This window comes from Elephantulus edwardii, unplaced genomic scaffold (assembly GCF_000299155.1).
Source record: "Elephantulus edwardii isolate Elephantulus edwardi_28Jun2011 unplaced genomic scaffold, EleEdw1.0 scaffold00208, whole genome shotgun sequence".
Classification (NCBI taxonomy): domain Eukaryota; kingdom Metazoa; phylum Chordata; class Mammalia; order Macroscelidea; family Macroscelididae; genus Elephantulus; species Elephantulus edwardii.
The window spans coordinates 199,023-204,437 of record NW_006399958.1 but is presented as its reverse complement, the minus strand read 5'-3'; positions in this window follow the sequence as shown (position 1 = coordinate 204,437).

Genomic DNA, 5,415 nt, shown 5'->3' with positions numbered 1-5,415 from the left:
GCAACAGCTCACTACAGTCAGCACCCCTGGGGGTCTGACAGAGAGACAGCAGAGTTAGGAGAATGATCCTGGGCATCCAAGATACCCCCCAAATGCTGGCTACTGGGTTCCCCATCTGTCTTTATTTTAAAACCCGGCTTTGAGCTGACGGTGACCCTCAACCTCCACCCTGAAAACAGCATGTCTGTGTTAAAGTTGAAGCCCTAAGTGATATAGGTGAACACACACCTTTTCACTGAACCCTGGATTCCCTGGTGAAAATGAACTTCAAGTTTTTGCATAACCAGCTGGTTACCTGTTATGGTCCGAGGCAAGTGGAGGCCCCTGGATCTGCTCACTACACCCCATCTCCTGTCCATCCTTTGTCCACTTCATAGGTGCGGGGCAGGGAGAACGAGGCCACACAGCTGGGGATCCGGGGTGATCAGCCTGTGAATCGTAACAAAGGATTAAAATATGTTGGGAGCAAGCAGTGCCCATCGGCGTACCAGACGGCCCATTGACTGGCTTCAGCCCTCAGGTCCGTCTTCCTAAAGTGCCTGACTTCTATTTGCTGGAGTGAGCACTTCCTATACATAAAGAGCATGGACAGTGATGCAGGGAAATCATATGTGCTTCCCATTCTTAAGAGACACTGGCCCTTTCTTTCTCTTTGCTGTGAACTACCCTGAGCTTCAAATGGTCAGGCAATCCCAGACATGTGAACCACACAAAAGAAATGTCACGCAATTAATTCTGTGCATCAAAAAGATTTGGAAATGCCATGCTTCCCTACGGAGTCCAGGCTTTCCCCCCACATCCCTGGAGACTCTATTCTGAGCAAGATGCAACAAAGCCCACTTCTCCCACCTCAAGGCCACAGCCACCTCCTGGATCCAAAAGGTGCCATGGAAATGAATGACCTTCAGATGTGTGGGAAGAAAGGGTGAGGCTCCTGAGGCCACTAGTGGGCTCCAGAGTCCTGTGAGAGTTCTCCACTGTGATAGGAACATCTACCTGCTCTCAGAGTGGCCAGAGAGGTTTTGAGAAACCGTAACAGGTCCAGCTGATTTCCCTGTCATGGTATGAGGTAAGCAGAGAGAGTGTTCCCTGGATCTGCTCAGTCCACGTGCCAGGTGAGGGGCAGGGCCTCATGGTCGTCCAGTCCTCACAGCTCAGGATGCAGGGTGAGGAGCCTCTAACCACAAAGGACGGTTTCCACTGCTCACAATCTGGGATGCAGAGTGAAGGCGGCGGCACAAGGCAGGGGGAAGGATGAGTCCTCACAACACAAGCAGTAAAGTGTGTGCACGGGGCTCCACGCTGACCTTCCCTCAGCAGAAGGCACTGTTGGTGGGAGAATCCAGAACAGAGAGCACGGGTGTTCCTTGACCTCAGGGGACTGTGACAGACTGCAGCTCCTCCTTTTGCAGCCTCAGACACTGCTTCTGGACGCTCTGGCTCAGACAGAGTTAACCTCCGTGTCCTGTGTCTCTGAGCCCATGAGGCCTCCCTCACCAACGGCCCAGGAGGGTCAGCACCCTGAGGGGCTGAAAGAGAGACAGCAGAGTGAGGGGAAGGACCCTGGTAATGGGTGGGGCTGAGAGAAGGCCAATCCCAACCCTAACCCTAAACTAACACGTCTATTAACCCAGTAGTTAAGTAGGAAAGCTACATTTAGCCTTTAAAAAAAGACCATCTCCAAATGAAATTTACCATGTCTACTACCCTGGGCCAAAAGAGCTCTGCTTTTGAAAGAACAGAACATTCACAATTCACATGTTTCTTTTTTAATATTGAAAAGGAAGTGGTTTTCAGTAGAGTACGCTTCCATATCAAACCTCTAAGGGTTTTATTCTGCATCTGTTTCTGCCCTGCAATCCACAGCTGAGATTCACCCTCTTGGAGCTGTGAGGCACGGCTGAGAATCTTCAGGCCGACAGAGAAAAAGACAAGATTAGAAGTGAGGAGAGAGCATTTCTGTCCCCCCAGCCCGCCCCCAATAGATGCTGGTGGTCTGGATGCCATAGACCCGCAGCTTTAGGGTCAGCAGCGCTGCACCCCATGGATCTGAATAATAAAAGGAGGAAATGTACCCGTTGTTTCGTGCCTTCATTTCACACCAAACCTATAGCGGGCCCTCCAAGCGGTGGGCTTTCAGAGACGATGCAACCCCTAGCAGATTAGCAAATATACCTGAGAACAAGAGTTATTACCAAAAAGGTCCCTTCCTGAGGGGACCTGGTGAGAAAGGAGATGCCCGCCCCATGGTGCGAGGTTCAAATCCACCACTCTCCTCCCAAACTCTTGATAGTCTATAAAAACCTACTCAAAAGGAGCTCTGGTGGTCTAGTGGCAAGAAGCTGCACTGCAATCCCAGAGGTATGCGGTTCAAATCCACCAGATGTTCTGCTAGAGAAAGAGGGGCAATCTCCTCCTGTACCAGTCAGATCTGATTTGACGGTACACGTGCAAAAATTAATAAAGTAAAATAAAAAAAATTTTAAAAAAACTACTCAAAATTAGCCCTGTGGCCTCGCAGCCATGCTTTCCTGTCCTTCGAGGCGCCAGAGACACCCGGAAGCGCGTGCCCCTGAGAAACCGGAAACGCGTGCCCGTGGGAAACCGGAAGTGCGTGCTCTGCTCGTGGGAAACCGGAAGTTCCCTCCCGGGAGTGGTTCCTGCTTCGGGGCTGCTGCTGTCCAGTCTCCTCCGGCCCATTTGTGAGGCCGCAGCGGAATAGCCGGCATGGGGCTGCGTCACCTCGTCCTGTCACCCATTAAAGTCATGTGAGTGCTCCGTGCTCGGAGACCCTTAAGGGAAAGTCAGCGAGAAATGCAGAATTACGGTTTCCCGTTCTCTCCCCAGCGGTCAGTTGTGCACAGTTTTGCCCTCTTTAACAGTTTCTCTTTTTTGGGGGACAGCTGATATTTGAGTGAACGTTTGCAAAGCTAAATGTTTTCATGCAGTCGTCTTGACTCATTTTGGTTTTTTCGTGCGTTACAGTTCAGTTATTTCTACGCTCACGGACTTCCTGTTTACCCTCCTTTCTGACTCTTGGGGGCCTGTTTTCGTTTCTCCAGTAATTCTGTTCCCAGGGAAAGATACTGGGGGGAAAATAGTGAGAGAGAGGAAGACCTTTAAGGAGATGGATTAACATGGTGGCTGTAGCCAAGATCCCAAGTGTGTCCTAGAAGATGAGGGCGACACAGGACAGGGTTCAGACTGCTTTTCCACAGGGTCTCTGTGAATCATACTGGACTTGAGGGCACCCAACAACCACAACTTTAGAAAAATCTGGGAGACAAAAGTTGGCCTGAAACAGCAGTTTCATTGTGAATTACTTTCCAGGCAACTTTGACTCCGCATCCCTTGAAATTTGGGCCATCACCAAAATGTAAGGAAGTTTTATTGTGTTTGCAAACCTTGTCTTCCTAAGGGGAAGAGTTAAGGGGCTGGCGTTGTCTAGGTCAAGGGTCTGGGGACGAGCTCATGTAGATCCAGCGTTTTTAGGTGGTGAAGTGCAGCATGATCTTTAGAAAAGGAGAAATTCAATCCGAGGTTGCCCACTGGTGGACTCCAAGCTGCAACTCTCTAGTGAAACTGTTTGGTCATCACAGAGGATGTGCTAATGATTTTTCCTTTTTCGGCATGGGTGCCTTCTGAAACGTCCTACCTGGGTTCCTGGTTTGGCACCTGAGTGCTCTTAAGAGAATTAAAGATTGGTTAAGAGGGAACAGGGAACACTGAATGTATTAGTTCTCTGGTCTCAGGGGAAGTCATGTAAGGATAAAAAAGAAATGGAAAAGTGAGAAAGTCTGTAATTTAGAGGAAAAACACATAGTAATTCTGTTAAAATTGAAACCAATGTAAGGTTTTCTTCATTGCTTATTGAAAAGTCCATCTTTTGATACCAAAGTAAAGATCCTCCCCCTTTAAATTGGGATTTAAATGAAATTTTATAAAGAAATTGGTTCTCCGTTCCCACATTCATTCTGATGCCCCACCCCTTCAGTCCTCAGTGCATGTCCTGTTCCTGTCTTGCTCATTGTCGTACAGATGATGTCTGCTCCTCCACTCATTTCAGATTGACTGTTTAACTATTCCATGAATTGCTCATTATCTATTCTATCTTTTCCTGCTTTCTCCACCACGCCCCACACACACCTATTTTTGTAACATAGGTTATATACCTATGTTAAACCTGCGACTTGACGGCACTTAACAACAATAACTTCAACATAGAGAGAGACCAGTTGGTCCAGTGGACAGAAAGCGATGCTACCAAGCCAAAGGTGGGTGACTTTTAATCCACGGCCCTCGGGCCTGTCTTTTATTGTTTTTGTTCAAACATTCTTCTAGGTTGTACAGCCCTGGTGTATCCGCTCGCCATACAGTAACTTGTGGTTGCTGTGAGGCTAACACTGTGACACTGGTGTGTCAGATGCGTTAATGGTTGGTTACCCAGTGCTGACAGTGTCGAGTGGAGCTCCCCAATTAAAACAAGCTTGGAAGCAGGAGTGGCATCCACTTCCGTAATAGCTTGCCTCTGGAAACCCTGTGAACCTGGAGCGAGGATGAAAGACAGACAAGCGTTGAGGACTCTCCTTCATAGGGTCGCTATGAGTCGCCTGCGACTTGAAGGCACTTTTTGTCTTTTTGTGACTGATTTGTACTTCACCCAGCAGAATGCCCTGTGGGCTCATCTGTGTTGTGTAGTGTTTCACAAATGTATCATTGTTCTCAATACTAGGTCATAAGTTCACTTTCCTGCCGGAGAACCAGTACTAAACCAGTTAACACACAGTAATAATGAAAACTTGAGCTTTTAGTTTATTCGACAAACTAGTTTTATCTTAAAAAGACTTCACAACCTGTGTGACCGGCCCGGCACCGTGTGTGTAGCGTGCATTTGTCCGATAGCTGCAGGGGGTCTAGGTCTGGCAGGGACCGTGCACGGTGGTTCTGTTAGTTGTGGACGTGCAGGTTCCTGTTCCTCATCTTGACCACTAGGCGGCGACCTCGGGCAGTTCTCCCGGGCTCGTGGACCCAGCCTTTGCCTGGAGGTGCAGTTGCCTCTTCTGTGCTGACCCCTCGGAAACATCCCCCTCGACCGGGGTCGCTTCCTGCCTTGTGTCACCTGCAATGAAGGGCCTCATTTCCTGGTAACTCGGGGTTCAGGCTGCCAGGGGACCCCAGTTCCACAGTGAACACGGCAGCGGCTGTGAGTAATGCCGTGTGGGGTCCCCTCCAGCTGCTTCTCTATGTAGGGCACCTTATTAATGAAATCTTAAGCTTTTTGTTTATTGTACAGTTTTGAAAATTTTTTTAACGTTTTTATTTTTTGATTCTTTTTTAAAAGCTTTTAAACATTTTCGAAGTTTTCGGTCTATCAGCTGCTGTGGTTCGGGTGAGGCAGGGACCGTGCCCGGTGGT